This window comes from Chelon labrosus, assembly GCF_963514085.1.
Source record: "Chelon labrosus genome assembly, chromosome: 17".
NCBI lineage: Eukaryota > Metazoa > Chordata > Actinopteri > Mugiliformes > Mugilidae > Chelon > Chelon labrosus.
Window position 1 is genome coordinate 5,358,673 of NC_140350.1, and position 19,991 is coordinate 5,378,663.

Consider the following 19,991-nt stretch of genomic DNA (forward strand, 5'->3'; position numbering starts at 1 on the left):
ATTTAGAGTAAAAAAAGTTAGAAAAACAGCCAATGTGATGAGCTACATGGTCACAGAGCCACAGTTGAAGTGTTGGGCAAGTACTCGTTAATGTTGTCATGTATGTTACATACCTAATAATCCCACAATAGACACCGCCTATAGAAGCCAAGCTGTATACTTTTTTTGTCAGTGCCTAAAAAATGGGTCGAGCTTAATAGCACTTGGAAGAACAGGTTTTTCTTCTTTTCAGACAAAACAGTCGGGGGGAGTTCAGGGGAGAGCAAAAGTGGAATTAGTGAAACAAACATATTACTGGTCACGCAGCAACTAAGGGCCAGGCATCCGTTTGTGGCTTCACATCCCCAGCTTCCACTGAAAGTTGTATACCATTTTATCTGTATTCTGAGCACACCATGTGAGCTGGGCAGTTTCAGTAATACCAACAATACAATGGAAGGTGACAGGTTGGTAGTTTAGCTGCTTATCATGTCTGGATTATTACTTGCACTATAACAAAGACAATGTGGGATCAAGTCAGGCAGGATTTAACAGTTACCTTAATAACTATTAAACAAAAATGTTGCTGCATTATGCTTGTTAAATTATAGAGGTGTACCTAAGACCTGCACATTATTTTCTATGAAGCATATCTAAACGACCGTCCCACTGAAGCTTAGGCTCCACTCACTTTGAAGTAAGTGCAATACGAATTATACTGTTTTAACAAAGATTTCCTAACATCAAATATAATCCAACACTGAAAAGGTTTTTTTTTTTTAAAGTTCGGTGTGTTGCAAAATATGACTCCATATTAAACTTCAAAAAGGCTTGGTAATCTGTGTGGTTTGCACAGAGAAAGACTCCAGTGGACAAATGAAATGCCTCTGTATTAACTGAATTGTTGTTTTCATTATTTGATGTTGCCAAAATGGGATCTCATTTCAGTGGGTTTAATAATGTTCAAAATCAGATTCAGACCTCTAAAGAAATTTGCATAACAGCTACAGCAGGAAATCACCTCTTTTTTTTTTTTTTCTCCAAATTAAAGTCTACTCATTGAACGCCATATTCTTAATAGAGATGAGATAAAAACACTATATGTCTTTCTGTTGCATAGCATCAAAATGGAAGTGTGTGTGTGTTTGCAGGAGTCCGTCACTCAGCCCGTCACACAAACACTGCAGTTTCCTTAGGAACAGCCGCTTTAAAACCTTAGCCACCACTGCCACATGTTGACCCTTTCAGTGGTTCACTGGTTTTATGAACGTTGTATCCTCTAATTGCCTTCGCTGATTGTAGACATTGGCTAGAGGGAGAATAAATTATCCGTCAATTGCTGAAGCTCACCCACGCAACTTTATTCAAAGGCAGTATAACAAGGTAAAGGTGAGAGTATTTCTTTTTTCTTTTTTTATAAAACTTGATCTTGGCCTTTCATGTCACCTACATGTCAGACTATTCTTTACCCAATACCTTGTTTATTATATTCTGCTACTAAGATAGATAGTATAGAGTGTGAATGACCTTCAGTCAATAAATTCCATACACTGCCTACCTGACTCCTGAAATAAGAATGTTAATTGAAATCTACAACAAAGTTTGGTTTCATAGTTCTATACGTGCTACACTGCTTACAACATGCAAATGAGGACGTGGACAGCAGCGCTGCCATATTAGACACGGCTATCTTCTCCAGAGAGTCGTTGCTGCGCTTTGTCTCAAGCACAACAGATAAGGTCACAGGAGCGACTCCCAGGAACGTCACCACAAACCAACAAGCGGAAAAGTACACAAAATTCTTACGCTGCCGTCTCGACCTGTTGAAGTCAGAAAGCATGTGGACATGCGCTGCTGACATTTGTAACTAAAGCCTTATACAGTGAGTTTGCATTTGGTGGCTTGGTTTACTTTGTATTCACAGTTTATTTAGCTATTCAAGAGCACTATACTTACTGTATCTTCTGCATGTGTGTTCCTATTATCAGCAGTTTAAGAATTTCACGACCATCTAAAGAAGACATGAAATAAAGTATTAAGTTCTTGTGGCTGGACATCAAACTGACTATTCACACTTTATTTCCCACTTCACAGACATTACTTTCTAAAATAATAATAAAAAACGTCCTTATTAATTCATATTCTCTTGTATGTGCTGCCCCTCGTCCCATTCACTGCCCGTGCTGTTTCTAGTTGGTGTCTAGACAGAACACAGTGCAAGGTTTTTAGCAAATAATCATTACTTCCACTTTATGTCGAACACAAGGTTCAAGAGGTGAATGCCTGCAGTGTTCACCTGATGAGACAATTAATTCAGACACTGTCGATGCTATTCAAGCTCCTAAGTCTTATGCAATGTCCCAACGTGCCGTTTCTTTTATCTCTCTATATTCTAATCCCAGCAGAAAGAGCAGCATTGTGGCCTAATGCTGCACAACTAAATCGAAGTCACACTTGACGCGTTTATTCTGCTTGTTCCGGGTTATGCTTTGTCACAAACTGGACGGCTGATTTACGATTTAAACCTCGAGCAAAACAGGGTGATTTACAAAGTGCTGCCCACAATAACGGTAACAATCTAAAGCAATCCAATTACCTTGCAGTAAAGACCATTTGGTAAAGATGATGCTATTTACTTGTTTAAGAAATGCAATGCTGTAATGGCTTTTGTGCTTTATAAAGCATTTCTGTTATCTACATAAAGTGGATTTTGTTGGATTACAGATTTAAACCACTATTTAAAGCTTAGACAAAACTGTGGTAAAACAGATGATTTCATTTTCACTCAGGTCAGTTTATCTTTTCATGGAAAACTACTATAAATTAATCGCATATATTCATTTCACACTGATACCATGCATATTATTTCACAAGAGTAAAGAATTAAGTATTTTACTAACAGCCTTGAGGACTATGGATTCTGACATGTGGCCAGAAAAAATCACTGTATTTAGCATTAAATCTACAATCCACACAGTCCTGCTTTGCTTTTCAGAATAGAAGATGAAAAAACTGTATTTCTGGCGTGACTTCACCTACTGCCAAGGTGCGTGGAGAAGAAAAAGAAGTATAAAAGGTCAAGACTTCAGCAACACTTGGAGTACAACTTTATCAGACCGATGGATTTCAGCTTGTGGCCTTCATTGGGGATTTTCAAATTGATTGTTTTGGATCAATAAAGAATCGGTAAGGTTAACTGAGGAGTTCTGGAGATACAGACATTTGTATAACTTGTGTTTGGCGAAATTCCGGTGAAAGTTTCAGTCATCATTGTTGGAAGTGAAGCAGGAAGTTGAAAGTGACGCAGAAAGTAGAAACAAAGTTAGTGGGGGGCCTTTGGGTCCTATGGGTTGAGAGGAGGGGCCTCTGTTGATCATCCCACAGATACTTGATCAGTTTGGGATCTAGTGCATTTGGAGGCCAGGTCAACACCTTGTGCTGTTCTTCATGTTTTTTTAGTTGTTCCTAAAGTGTTTTTGTGTGTGTGTCTGTGTCAGGCTGCATCCTGCTGGGGATGGCTGCTGCCATCAAGGAGGGTCATGGGTTGCTATGGGGTGGGGGTGCTACATATCTAAGTAAAATCCACATGAATACCAGGTCCAAACGTTTCCCAGCAGAACACTGAATTGTCACAAGATGGTCAATGTTATTTACTTCTCCTGTCAGTGGTTTTAATGTTGTGGCTGATCGGTGTATGAGCCAGTGTGACACCCGCAAAGTGGGCTTGGTTATGTGGCATCAGGCCAACCAATCTCATCAATATATACGATATATTCCAACCAGAAGACACCTAAAAGTGTAGGTTGGGCATATCGCCATGTGTTTTCAGGGCCATCATTGTACTAGACTGACAAGAGAGGAATGTTCAGCCAGGGTCAATGAGTATCTAATAAAATCCTCCTATTTAGATGACAGAAGCACTATCAAGTCCATGATTGTGGAAAGGTGAAGCAAAATGGATCAAGCATTTTCTATAATTCCATAGGTAAATAAACAAAAGTCTTTGTATTCCTTAAGACAATGTATAGTTAAATACATGTTAAATGTATATACGTTGTTTTCTTCTTCCCAACAGAAGCAAGTATGGCAGAGTTCCAAAAGAAGAGACACAAATTCAGGGTTGACCACGCTGGTAATAAGGCGGACAGAAATAATATGATAGCAGGCCTTTAACGGCGTACACCCTCGTGGTCTCAAAGGGCATTCTGGATGGAAAAACATTCAGCAATTGACATCTATATAAGAATATCCACTGGCTGAAAATGAAAGAAATGGTTCTTGCTTTATTGTGCATCCAAACATCTTCTTGAAAAATACAGTGGCTACAGGCTGCCAATAGAATACTTTGGGGAGAAGAGAGAAGGCAAAACATCTGGCCTCTAAATTTTAATTAGACTTACCACTGGGATTTCTTTCTTTATATGTGCTGGGGTCTTTCTTTTCCTCAAGGATTACTTGACAACATGATGCGAAATAAAATAATAAAAAAAATAAACTGTTCGTTTAACATATAATCTAATTTATTTAGGAATCAAAGCAAATTTATAATTCAGAAATCCATTCTAAAAATACCAACATGCGACAATGACTGAAATTGTACAGATTTAAGCACTACTAAGACTTGGGCTCAGGGCGTTATCCCAGTGTCTGAAGCACAATGTAAACAAGCAAGATTACTTTGACAGTTTGTTTGTTTGATTTGAGATTGACTTTAGACCAGTTCAACTGAAGTTCAACTGGCTTGCAAAACAGAAAACTCACCCTTATCTATGGAAAACACCCCAGAGTGGGTTTCTAACACATGGGAAGGATAATTGCTGCTAAATGTGCACAGTTTAATCTGTCTCCAAAATACGTCCTAGCATTTCTCTCAGTCATCATTGCACATTGTATTTTAAGACTGGTCAGCTTGCTTAAACTTAAGAAGGATACAAAGAATATTTACAAAGAAATCTGTTCATGTCCTGGAGATTTATTTTATGCTCTTATTTCAGGAAAATTGTATTTCACATACTGTAAATAAAGAATTATTTTATTCACCTGTCTGCTGGGATATCAAACAGTAATTTTGATTCTGACTGACAATGTTGGTACTGTTAATTTCACTGGTACCCACACAGTATGTGGACCGGCACTAAAAATAGTTTGCAATATTACTTTATTTCCATCAGACGTACTGGCTGGTAATCAGCTGGGGGACCGGCGTTGCTAGCAGTTGCTTAGTTTCATCAGTGATTTGAGTCCTCCCTGCCGTTAGACCATGTTGTGATTGAAATTGCAGGGTAACATGCTGAATGCTGAGATTACAGGATCACTCTTTGCAGTGAGTTTTGGCAGGCCGATGATTTGCCATCACCACAACTGGACCCGCATAACATGAAAAGTTACCCCAGGGAAAGTGGAAGCTAATTAGCTTTGATAATCTGCTACTTTCTGAGTGGAACACAAACCTAACAGCACACATTTTGATTAGTAGGAAAATTACTAGATATCAGTGTTTGTAGGCTATAAAAAGCTATGCACAACTAGTGTATTAATTTAAATATGTACAATTTAGGCTATTCTGACTGCGGAAAGAGTCACTAGTAAAATAGTGTAGGAACTTGTTAAGATGTTTGATATGTAACTAGAGAAAGGGTCCGATACTACAATGACAAACTAGTACTGGTACTTGCAAAACTGCTCCAATACAACCCCAATCAACACCACTGTATAGCACCATACTATGCATATATAGAATCAGGGGTTACAATATGTAACCACCTATAGTGGTAGGCACTTGTTAGCTCTCTGTAAACAAGGTTCTTCTGGCTCAGAGAAGTGTTGTTGTTGTGTTGGTGCCAGTCGGATATATAGTAGTCTTAGCCTACTCCCACCTAGAAGACAGGTGCTGCTCAACCAGCCTATAAAAAGAATTCCTGCATTGGAACAGCACGTACTACACAATGCTACAGTCTCTCATCGAGCAGAAGACAGCTCTGGTAAAATCTGCGTCCAAATATGAGCTCCCGAACAATCTCACTGCTAGCCGGAGGACACTTCTGGAAAAGACGGTGCGTGTGCTTGCCATCCCAAGAAACAGATGAGCACATGGCAACAAAGCAATGTGGAGAGTCCTAACTACATGGGACTCAAACCATTTCCAAGATCAACAGTCAAGACACTAGACACGAACCCCAGTGAGAAGATGAAAGTTCTGAAAAATAGTTACACCACCATCTGATTATTCGTCAGTTTAAGAGTCACTGGAAATCAACTGAGTCTGTTGTTTATTTATGAATATGTGTTGCTTCTGCCATTGACCAAGCGGATATATCAAAAGACATTCAAAAAGCATCGGTTCCTCACAGTCAGACCAAGTTAAATATTGGTCACACACACACTGCTGCAGTCACCATTGGGCAAAGTATTATGGCTTTTTCCATAGTTAAAATCACTTCTAACTTGTGTTCATAAATAATGGGCTTGTATCAGTAAATTATGCTTCTGTGTTAATTTCTTGGGTTTTTAAAGTGAAAAAGGAATATCAAAAATGGCTTTACATTTGTTTCTTATAAAACAAATGTATAACAAACAAAAATAATACATTAAACCACTATTAAATTGCGATGTTATAAAAATAATACTAATATAAAGAGTCATGCAGTGAAGAAACCACAAGATACCAATAGAAACGCTTCAGGTAAGATGTTTTAAAATCGCCTTTGGTCTTCAGACCGCAGAATGGCCGGTGGGGTCTTGAGTTTGTCAGGTTACATACTGGCCAAGGTTAAAAGATCAGAGACCGCTCCAGTCTGACATACCGCAGTGTTATAAGTAATCAGTGCAACCTAACATCACCAGCTCCAAAAGAAATGTAACACTTACAGACAACTGGAGAAGTTGAAAAAAATGGTCTGCAATGCGTGTCTTGAAATAGCCCAGCAGCAGATTTTAACACAACAGATAGAGAAGTGAGCCCAGCTGAGATGAAAGAAAGGTGTAGTACTGTTTGTAAGGTGAGATACAAGTATTTACATCACACACACAATCTCACCTCCCGAGTCTACTGCTCTAGAAGCAAGACTCAATTCTTATCAGAATATGAGTCTGGCAATTTTTTTATTGACACACAGAAAAAAACAAAAAAACAAACTTTGCAAATAGACAAACTACCAATCAGACTGTATGCTTCTCGACAAATGCTTCAATCGCTAATATTGGTTGCCCCTTTGAACTTATTTCACTGTCAGTACCATTTACAGCTGACACGACAGCGGAATCTAAACATCTAGCTTTTTGGGCGGCAGCCATTTTGTTGTGAATCCAATCAACTCCACCGTGCTCAGATGATCATATGACTATGTCACTGTTACTCTTCTGTCCAGTCCCACATGAAGCCCAAGTAATTCCACTGGCCAAGCAGATCTTCACCAGGCATTAGGAATTTATGAATACTGAACGACATTTCCCAACTAAAATGCTGTGGGCAGGGGAACTTACGGCCGGCTTCCAGGAAATATAGTACTGATTATGTATAGATGGTACCCCTCAATTCTGACATTTAAACCAACTACAAAAAAAAGCAAACAGCTCAATATTAAAGTCATATATACTCAATAGGAGCTGTATATTTACTTAACACTTCCATTTCTGATATTGCAGTGGATAAGTTAATATTGCATGTATTGTAAAAGTTTTCAATTGTTTCTGTCAGCTTACTTATAATGAAAAAGTATTCATGCCTTTTAATCAATTTGTTAATGCAGATGAAGCATTAAATTGTATATTCTGGGTGTTTGTGTAATTAGTGGGTGTAACCGTGCCAAGAGGACTTTTTCTGAATAAAGTATGGTTGATTATAGTTGGCGGATGCATTGACTGAAATGTTACAGCATTTATGAACAGCAGCTCTGAACCACTTGTTTGTGTCTATAGTGCCGATTTGACGGATCAGAAATTATGGCTATTTATCTAAAACAATGGAGGAGGAAGGTAATCACATTTAAAATATTGGTGCTAAACATTAATGTCCACCAAGAAAGGGTATCCGTTGATCTGTATTAATCCATACACACCTTCATAGTAATGATCAATACGTTCAGTACATTACTATTACAGAAAATCCAAACATCCACAACACAATTTGTACATAAAAATAACAGCCTTCAGCAAATCTATCAGCCCCTCACTCTCCTGTCCTTGTAGTTAGCCATTTATTTGCTTGTTCATTATTTTGCTCCACAAAATCAATTCAAGACCAATCATGACTGTGGCTACCACATTTGTACCGTAACTTTATCAGTGCAAACGCTCTGCAAGTGCTTTCTGGACAATGTGGTGACATATTTTCCTGGGATTGTTGTAAACACAAAACTAAATGTGTGCTTTTATTCTTTTTCTTCAGTCACCATCAGTGTGACAAGACATTACAGAATACTGCGCCATATGCCTGGTCTCACACTCTGTCCCTCTCTGGATCTGTTGTTTAATTTTAAACTGTGTTTATTATTAAGATGTTGCATGTAGTGCCAAACCTAGAGAATTTTCAGCCATTATCTGAGTCCAATGCCAGAAATGTATATGTATATAGTGACCAACATTACCATTAGAAGGTAATAGCTTGAGCTTATGTGGTCTATCAGTAACAGGCCAAACAGTCTTAAGTATAACAGTAGTTTATGCAATGCAGTGAGCAAAAGATGCAAACAATGTTTGTCAAAACTCCAAGGTTATAGACCAGACTTTGACTGTTGGAACTTTGCATACATGTTCACTAAGGAATTATGCATAGTGAGCTACTTTTATAATAATCAGGCAAGGCAATGTAGGGAGAGCTGTTCCTCATTCTTCTAAATCGCTGCCAACTTTATTTGCATGTCATAGAAAAACTTGTGTTTATACAGGCAGCCAAACTGTGCCTCATTTTGCATATTCCCAAGAATGAGACAGGAGAAGAAAAGTATTCTTTGGATAACTAAACCTCAGAGTGGAAACTTCCCACAACATAGTCACTGGACTCTGAGAAAAATTTGGTTTAGGACACGTGACATGACATGAGATAAAAGTCATGCTGATCAAGGACAGCAATTCAACAATTTGTTTGTCAAATTTCTGTTGATTACCTACACTAGAGGAATTTATTACAATTAATGACACAGAATATTTGTCTGAATATATATGAGGACAAATTGCAAGTAGTATGTAATGCTGCAAATTTGTTTAAAAAAAAAAAAGTCTGCTAGTTGAAAATCAAGGCCATCTTTTGCCAGTATGCCAGACGGGCTCTACAACTGTAGCTCTACAGTACATGATTTACAGGCAACAGAGAAACAGAATTAAGATGGCTTCAAAAGGCTTTTCTTTGAAAGGGGTACGGATGACAGTACTTCAGCTTTTCACTGAGAATGAATAATTGTGTCTTTGGGAGCAATCCTGGTTGAACCTAAGGGATACAGATCAGCAGTTTTGTGAGCAGCGGGCTTTTGTAATCCGTCGCTGGAGTCCTCAACCACCCATTGTGATACTTGGTACCAGAATGTTTTAAATCACCAGTCTGTTCACAGGGTCACACTGGGCAAAGGGTTCACACGGGTGGTTATTCTGAATATTACGCTATGAAAACACCAATTTAACAACTCGGTCATGTCACAAGCAGATATTCTGTAAGGTTTCTATACTGCCATATTAAAAAAAAACACACTATATTTTGAAGCATGATATCATGACGGAGATATACATTAGCATGAGAACTGTCACTCGGTGCTCTTTTGAAGTAGTCACCATGATACAGAGGAAATGAGAAGCTTTTCATGTTTAATTAATAATGCTAATGAAACTTAATTAGAGCAGCTTATGAAAAATGCATTCAAATGAGAGATGAGCTTTATCCTTAAATAACAAGCCTCCTGTGCTGGATTTGGTGTCCTATTACATGCTAATTAGACTGCACTAGGGACTGTTAATGAGCGTATATCATTTCAATCTTTACCATGCTGATGCCCTCGTCCACTGCTTATGACCATATACATGTATGTGGAAATCTCTTTATATATGCATGGATACAGACGACAGTGTTGCTATTTCTTCGTTTCAAATAATAGTTGGATCTGTCTGAGAACATATTATAGATGACTGCTAATTCATGAATGAATTCATCAGACCACATTCCAAATTTGGCTGTCAACATCAGTTACTCCAAGAATAAAATTGAAAATATTTAATTTGCCCTTTTTATCTTTGATGTGAAATCTTTTTGTAAAGTAACATATTTTAATTACAATAATTTACATCTGCTGCACTGAAAACAAGCCGAGACTGACAAGTGCATCGTACATAGCCTCAGAGCATTTGGGCATTCTACAGTCCTTCGGGAGGACTATTAAAAAGCCCTTGCAGACTGCAGGCTATTAGTTCACAGTTTACGGAACTGAAAAAATACATCTTCAAATAAGGTTGTACTGTTCATTTGGTATTCACTGAATCCAATCCAAAAGTATATTTTCAGACATGTATTTAGTATTTTTGCATGCAATTTTATATGTTAGTCATGACAATTATCCACATTAGGTGTTCCGTTCTTTCATCTAAATGCAAAATGTCAAAAATAATAGATTTGTAATGCTAAAAAGCCTATCTATTGAGGCATGCTGTGTGCTGAAAGTACATGAATTGTCTTTATGCAGAGAGACAGTGGTGAACTGTCACAGTGTGTGTGTGTCATCTCTTGCTTTATAACAGCTTACTAACATCACAGCTCAATTGCTGAAAATGCCTGTGTACCCTGCAGGTAAGGGTCTATTAAATCCTCCTACACTGTGATCCTGCTCCTACGCCTGATTCTATCTCAACCTCTAAGGCTTTTGGTCAGTAACATCTTTTGCAATTTGCTTCTCTTGAATTCCACCAAATTAACACATGAAAAAGAGAGCCATCGCCAATTTGAGAGCCAACATATGACAATTCCTATCAGCTGATAAATGATGAGTATGTTGCATATACAGAAACTGATTAACTATATAAGCGGTGTCTCTGTGCTAAAGAAAGAGAGGGGGGTGGATGAATGGGTGGATGTGTGCGCTCTGTTTTACACTGTCAATTTGGCAGACGCCTGCAGGGGCTGGTGTGTTGCCATGGTGATATGAGCACGGCATGAAAGAGCAGCAAGGTTTGCCTAACAGGACCAGTCTTATAAGGACTGATAAAATGAGAACCTTTCTTTAAGAGTCTCACATACACTATGTGCCTGTTCAAGACAACCTGGAGCATTGCTCTTATGCTCAACAAGATTTATAATAGGCGTGGATCAGAGCTGTCCCCCTTAATGTTTGAATCAAAACATTTGCTTTTGTGAAAATAAAACTCTGCTTTCAATCCACTATTATCTATCACTGGCCATATACAGTATAGTATTTAAAATGAGAATACCTCATATTCACTAACAAGTGAAACTAGAGATTACTGAAACTGAAGACTGAATCATATGAAGCAGGGCTTTTTTTTTTGTCGCCTCAGAATGAGCCTTAGTGGGGCGACTACATACGACAGTAAGCATGATTGATGTGTATAAAGGTAACAAGTCTGTGTTACTATATTTGACAGAAATCTCTGCAAATCCTGTTATTGCAGGCCTGTGATGAACAAAAAATATTTAATATACTTGAGTCATTTAATAAACTGAACTAATAATACAAAAAATACAGTGGTAGTTCATTTTCAACCTCTCAGTTGCTGTCCAGTTGCTTCTCTATCAGCAACCATGCTTGGAAGTCTACCTGGGTCTCTCCTGGCCCTGTTGGCCTACATCAGCATTATGACAGAAATCAGAATATCACCTTTCTGACGCTCTCCCTTCTCTGAGAAGACTGCAATTGTGCAAAACAATGTTTTCATTAAATTATAATTTTTTATTTTTAGTAATTGTTCAAATGCAACTCGGTTCCTGGTACCGACTTATATACGCCAATTCATAAGACTTTAAAAAGCTAATATTATTTGACCCTGTGCAAACCATGACAAAATGGTAATACCTGCATTAACTGGCTAGCTGTAGTGTTTGTATGTCTCTCTTTACTCCACTACAAATACATTGGCAATCACTGACTGATATGCTGATGGGGTCCAGTGAGAAAAATTTGTCATGAAGGCCAAGTTCCGGAATGAAACGTGCACACATCACTCATAATAACAAACAGAAAATAAGGAGGAAACGTACCAGTAACCTAATTTGTAGGCTGTCTTCCAAGAACATCCACTAGATGTCTTCTTCATCTTCTTTGGTTTAGCTGGTGGACTACCACTGCCAACCATTCTACTACTAACTACATGGAGATGCCAGAGGAAGAGGAGGGTGAACGTCTGGATGATCAAACTGATTTTAAATTTCATTAAAACCATCTGCTGCAAAAACTCTATGCTATATAAATAAAATAAAAAGTCCCACGCCTCTGATTTAAGTGTTCTAGGTACTCTGCATTGCTGAATACATGCTTGCAGTTCCACTTCTTTCAGCAGCATAAAACACTGCATGTGTTATACATTAAAAGAAAATCTCACAGTTAGATTCCAAAAGGCTAAATAAATGACCCACTAAGACCCTAAGGCAATGATAGCAATGATGCACACCGGTGCTTTGCACTAAATGCTAAAATCAACATGCTGCTATGTTTAAAATGGCAATGTTCACATGGTGAAGTTGAGGTGGGCTGCTAAGCATGTTTACCATCTCAGTTTAGTGCGTTTAGGTGGCAACATTTGCAAATTACAATTAACAACAAAGTACAGCTGAGGCTAAGGGAATGCAATTTGTTATTTACAGCATAAATAAAAATGATATGAATAGCAACCTATGCAGTACTGCAAGCCTCATAATGCAAGCCTGGAGAAAACTTCAGGGGATCATCAAAGTCAGTAGATTAGCATACATCATCGTGTAACTATAATCGTCTGCAGGACATTTTATGGAACTCCATGCGGTAGTTCTTTTGATATTTCAACTCTTTGAGCAAAGCTGAAAAACAAGAAAATGAACATTTTTACTCATCTAGTGCAGGAACTCTGGTACAGTCCCCAGACAAATCCCTTCTGACTTGGCCAGACTGGCAGCGTGCTCAGGTGTGAATTTGGTGAGGGATCACACCCTCTCCACCGCATTCAGGACTCCTACTGGCTGAACAGAGTGGGATTTTCAGGGGTGAATAGTGTGCCATGAGGTTCCGTGGGGATTAGGTGCTCCTTGTCAGGCCTGTCACTGTCAGATGAAAAGAAGCAGCTGATGTGATTCCATGCCTATGTGGTTGCCTGCGTCTCCTTCGACCGACAGCGCACAGGGACGAGAAACACATGGCACAGTGAATAAGCCATTCCACAGTGGGGGAAAAAAACTGAGCGAAAACAAGAAAAACTCCAGTCAGGACAGAACAGTTTATCATATATAAGGAAATAACAAATTAGTACTGAGTAGAGCTTGGGTCTCACATTGACCTCAAATTTTACACCATGAGCTGAACAGCATTCACAACATTTCCAAGTATTATGATGAAGGCATATTTTATAGTAAAAGGCCAAACAGCCAGCATGCCACATTCACTTCTTAAGTTAATAAGATGTGAAAGTCAATTCAATATACTGTATATGGGCGATGTTTAAGAAATAAATTGGTGCAGTGGATGTACTCGGTTATCTCAGAAAAGACAAATATGATATTGTAGTGATGATATAAATAGCAGTGTGCACTTTAATGCTGCGACATTTGTGCTGGCTCTTTCCTTTCAGATAGCTAGAATTTGATTAAGGCTAGTATTTTTTCCTATTTGGAGCTTTAGATATTATCTTCCAGTATTGAGTTCAAGTCTTTTTTTGTTTTCCAATTAAAGTCATTTTTCAACCGGCAATCCTTTTTATTCGGTATAATTTATTCGTATAATTTTTCAGATATTAGCTTGTTGACCTTTTTGTTTAACCAACAAGTCATTAACCATTACTAATTGTTGACGCAGTGTCCTAGCATTTCATTATCTTTCCTTCTTCATTCACAACACACAGGATTGTGGTGACTCCATTTCACGACATGCTTTTTTTACAACGTAAACCGTTGTTCTATATTCTCAGTCAGTGTTCTTCTCCGTGTAGGGTGTTGTAGTTTAACCAGGCAGAAGCACAACTTCTTTCATCTTCTGGCCATACAATAGATTGACTGTTTACTGTTCTCATTAGTGATCTGCTACACTCCAGTCATTATTCCAGCTGACAGGTCAGTGTACCCTTTGGGTGAGCCTAATTCGTTTTCATGCTTGAGCCCAATCATTAATTCAACCAACAGACATGGCCTTGAGCTTCAGAGAAGACAGAACAGTGAATACTTTATGCTGCCTTTCAGCAACCTCAGAAACACGTAATTAAGAACTCCCAACCAGGACAGATGCAGTGGAGTGGCCTGCGAAATCAGTAACAATCCCTGACTTTGTGGAATATTATCCCAGTGTATGAAATCTCCAAATCTCACATGATCAACAAAATGAAAGGCTTAAATTGGGCATTCTGGTGTTTGGGAATAGGCGTTGGACAGGTGCAACACATAAATGGTGGTTCAGTCATCCTCAGTGCATACAGCAACACGCAGGTTTCCATAGATCTGATGCTCAAACCTTAGTAGAACTGAGAGTGTTTTATAGAGTTGAAATGATTTGAGCATGCTTCAGCTCAAAACCAAGCTCCACCATCCTCCAGAAGGAGCTGCGTGGTGCTCAACCACCTCCTTGTGTCAGCTATTTTCAGCTGTGTGTGTCTAATCAAACCAACTGTCACAGAAGTGCGAGAAATGGTCTGGACTCACAAAACTGGTCCAAATATTTTTCACATTATTTATTTATTTTTTTAATTAGAAAAGACAGAGTAAAGACAGCAAAGGAGATTCAGCCTCAGTTCGTCCTTGATGTTTACAAGGACTAAATATGCTTAAGAATACAGAATATGTGCGCTAAGAGATTATATTTTGGTATTTTAGTGACAGGTGTCACTGATATGTCCCCTCATTGTTTATGTGCAGCCAGTCAGAAAGATCCATACATATCACTAGTACAGCAGTGGCACAGTTTGAGTTGTATAATTTTATCAGTTTGGGATTTTTTGCAGGTTTCCTCGACTCAAATATATGTTAATTTTTTGGGATGTTGACCTTCACTGCACGGAAAAATGTTTAAAGTTTGACACTAGAGGACTGTTTGACAATTCTTCTGCTGAAAGTGGAAAATTTCTCTGGTGTGTGCTCACCTAAAGCTGAGGGTGTGTACTCGTGAGCACAATTTAAGGCCACACAAGTAGGGCTGAACGATTAATTGCATTTGCGATAATATCGCGATATGACCTGACCTGGACGATGTCGTGTCTGAGCGGCATGCACACACCCACTACGGTCGTCTTGTTTACCTGTAATTTTCTACTGCTAGTTTTTTGCAACATGGCTGAATATTTGTCCGACTCTGAGGTTGTGGATGAACCATAGCAGTGGCAAATTACTGGCAAACAAGCCGACCGTAGCGGGTGCGTGCGCCGCTCAGAGATGACATCATCCAGGTCAGAAGACATGATGTTAACGCGTAACTCCGGACTCAGCGGGGAATAGCACAAGCGTATCATAACGTATTGGCGGAATGAACGAGTTTCGCTGCAAATAATGTGTTATTTAGAGGCTGTGTTTCGATGCCCTGACCACTCCCGCTATATGGATATACACTGATCTAATTATCTCCTGAACACGTGCAAATGAAACAAAAGTGATATTGGTGAGTAAATGATGATATTTTATGCTAGAAATAAGGTCCAGGTTGTAAAAAACAGTAGTTCCCCTTTTAATGCACGGTGGCAAAGCCACAAATGTTTCTGTAATGAGCAGTTAAATAAAAATATCATTTATTTCAAGTCATACATCTTTTAATTTAATTCTAACAAATAGGCCCAGCCTATGGGAAAGAACATTTACACTGAATGTATCTAATATTGTGTTGTTCATATTTAAATCATTCCTTTTGTTGTGTTGGGGAAAAAAAGAGGACAAAATAAAAAATAAATAAAAAATCGCATATTAAATCGCAATCGCAATATTGGGGGAAAAAAATCGCAATTAGATTTTTTTTTCAAATCGTTCAGCCCTACACACAAGAAATCTGAAAGACAACTGCAAATACTTGAGACTAATACTTCTGTGATGTGAGAAGCACCTTGTATTCAACAGTCAAACTTCAAAATTACATTCCCTATTGTAGACTCACACATTGAGGTTTTTGACTGGTGCTTTGTCCTTCTTTTATCATTGTTCCAGTTTTCTTTATCTGTCCCTTACAACTTCTCACCATCTTTCAGTGACTTCTTTGTCTTTTTTTCCCTCAAAATTTTACCTTTTGTCATCCATTTCTTGATAAACTTTTTTTGTCCCTGCTCGTCTTCCACCTCTCCCCTCGATGTAATATCCTGCTCCTTTAAACTTTTTCAGCTAGTCCCTCTTTTGTTTCCTTCTGTTTTATTCTCCACCTTGTATCTCTCCTTTTTCGCCTTTGCTCTTGTAATTCTCTTCCCCGTCCTCTCCTCTCCTTTTGTGTTTCTCTGTTCGTCTCATTTATTCCTGTCCTCCAGCTCTCTTTGTGTTCATTACTATGCTTCTAATCCCGCGCTCCCTTTTGCCCGTGTTCCCGACTCTTTGTTTTTTTTTTTATTTCCAGCTGTGTAATCTTGTATACTTAAATTAACACAATGAATGTAAGCAATAGTAGAGTAACAGTTGCACTGGCTGTAAAGCACTCATTCAACCTGTACTGGAACTTTGCGGCCCGTGCTACTGCAGGTAAAGTTTGCCTGAGAATTAAAAAGCAAACACACTAATTCAGATTTGGTAAGCTTGAGAATCCGTGAAGGTTCTTAACTACACATTTTTAACAAGTTTCAACAGGACATATAGTACTCACAACAGCCTGTCAGATTATGTTTCATTGATAATTCACTGTAGCCTGAGAAAAAAATAAAAATAAAAAAAAACTGAGGAAGCACCGAGTCTGACGTTAGTTACTGTAAAATGTGACACTTCAAGGTCATGTCCATTGGAATCAACTCTGCTCTCAGTATGTGTGTGGGGGGACACTGACTGCCAAGACTACGCTGTGCAATGGGCAACTCTGAAAACAGCTGGCAAAAGGAATTAAAGTTACAAATTCTCCTGAAATTCAAACATATACTCACTAAAAAAAAATATATATATATATATATATATATATTGCGGTCTCATGAGAATACTAATGCAAATCCGGTCTCGTGAGACAAGATTAGTCCATGTGTGTGGGAGATCCAAATCATGACAGAAGCTACTTAACTCTGAGAGCACTGTCAGGCTTGGAAGCTGATGTATGGGATCATTCTGGAATGTCAACATTCTTAATAATGCACCTGGTCAGAGTTCAATTTTGGTACAACTTGAAACATTAATTTAACTAATACTGAACTGGAATTCAATCAATTTAGTAGCAAATTCCCAGCCCCACTAGATAGTCATTTAGGTATATTGAAAACAAATTTATTCTAGAGTAATAGTCTCCTAAATCTTAGCCTCATGAAGGTTATGGTATTTACTATTTGTTGAAAATAACTGAGAGAACTGTTCTTTCAACTGTGTTTTTATTTTGGAGGCTGTGGTTTGTAGTAACCCACTGACAGTCATGAAGGCAGATTTAGTGCAGTACTGTCATATTGGAGAACATTCATTTTGACTACTCTACCTAATGTTTTGTTAAGTGCGTGTATAAATTATGAGGCACACAGGTTAGACTCAGTTGTCCTTTCCCTGCATCAAAACCTGACCTGACGTACTGGGTAGTTAACAGTATTGAATGTGTTGCATAAGATGACTGAATCATTTGTAGCCAAGTCTTTTTATTTTATTTTACAGTGGCATATTCCATGATGTGAAGGGGTTTAGCAAGGAACTATTTTCAAATTTGAAAGAAAACTGTCACCTGCGTTGTGGGGGAGAAAAAAACACTCAATGGACCTTTTGTCTGCTGATTTTCATCAAGGTACAATTTTTCACTTTCCCACACATTGTGCAACTTTGCACAATAGTTACCTGTAGTGATGTAGACACATGACAACCTTTTTTAGAAGCGCTGAAAACAGCCTTTGTCTCAAAATCTGACAGCTTGAAAATCTCAGATGAAGTAATGAAATTTTCAAAGAACACTGTATCAGATGAGTCACTGCAGGGTGCGAAAAGTGCTGGATTAACGAAATAAGCAAAGTCAAATCTTATTCAAATCAGCCTTATTTGCCATGTATATATGCACAAAGAAACAAGGACTTAGTTCTCTGCATTTAACCAGGCCAAGTGAGCACACTTGGCACAGTGGGAAGCTATACAAGGAAGCCAGGGAGTAGTCTGGGGGTTTTAGGTTCTTGATCAAGTCACAGACATAGCAACCAAAGCAGTGACCTCAAGGGTCAAAAGACACTTCTATAAACACTATTCCCCATAAATGTGATTTTCAGTTGACAAATGGTGATAAGTTGCTTATTTGCTTGAAGTTGGTGCTGCTGGCGGTTAATCCCATTATAATATTATTATAGAAGCAACAAAGTTAATCTGTGCAAACCAACGTCCAGTGTCAAGAATAGAGTGATGAAGTCTATGTGGTTGATGACAATAGGGTGTACAGCAGATATACAATTCCCAAGTGCATAATTACCATGTAAAAGCATAACCAACAGGATCACATTTATACAGTGTAACACAACCTTGGTTGTGACTTTGAGGTGTGAACAGGTGAGCATGCACTTTGATTTTAATATTCTCAAATTGTGAAAGTTGTCGGTCTCACATAATAATGGCTGTCAATGTCCTAAGGCATTTACCATTATGCACATAAAATGTCTAGTTATTGCATGAAACCAAATTTGCTTATCTTTTCTGCTCTTGCAAAACTCAAACATCAATTTTCTGCCAGACAGCAGACATGAAAAAATGTCAAATGTTGTATGATCATAAACTTAGTTAAGTTAAAATGGAAGAAAGAAACCCAACTAAACGCCAATATTGCTTCAAGCATGGTGGATGTGTAAATAGGCTGTTATTTAAGTGTTGTGTTCACACCTTTCTGTAGCTTGAGTTGTGCATACACCTTGTTAAGCCAAAAAAGGAAGACACTAATGCAGGTTCAGACCTCAGTCCTTGGGGTTGGTAGTACCATTAGACATGTTAGCTCACAATTAACTTCTTATACTGGGTGATTTTCTCAGTGTGTCAATGGCATTTGTTGGACTAGATAATAGAGTCTGAAACATAAACTGACAATATAATAAAGGCATTAAAAATTTCTTAATACATTCCCTTTTCACACATAACATGCACATACACACATATTTCATGGTGGAACTAAGACTGGGGGCCTCCCTTGTTTTAACTCTTGAGTGGCAGCTAAACTAAACATTCTTTAATCGCCTTTTTTATACGTTTTGGAGCACATTAATGCGAGTTGCCTTTTTATTCTTGTATGTTAATTGAAATAGAGGTGGAATTATGAGGAGTGTGCCCATTGAGATAACAACATAGTTGGAATGTGGGAAATATTTTTCTTGTTTCCCATTCTTCAATTTTATTGAGACGAATGCGTCTGCTGACTTAAGTGAGGCTTGCAGGCTTGCCGGGCATAAACCATCTTTCAGTCTTTTGTCACTGCTAATAAAGAACACATGGCGAATTAAAACATTCTTATTTTATAACTCCAGATTTAAATAAATAAAATAAAATTTTAAAAAAAACATGCAGCAGGAGGAATACAGCGCATTTGGCTATATGCTTTTTTATGGCAGACATTATGAAGAGTTAGCATTGGTGAAAGCACAGATGTAGTGATGACGAGGAGGTCCTGCTTTTGAGCGTTGTACACCCTCCTCTTGTGGTATTCCCGGCCTCCCAAATGGACATTTCCATAATGTCTGAACTGTGGCGTGTTTGCAAATGTTTTTTGTTTTTTTGAAATGGTGGAAGAGGATAG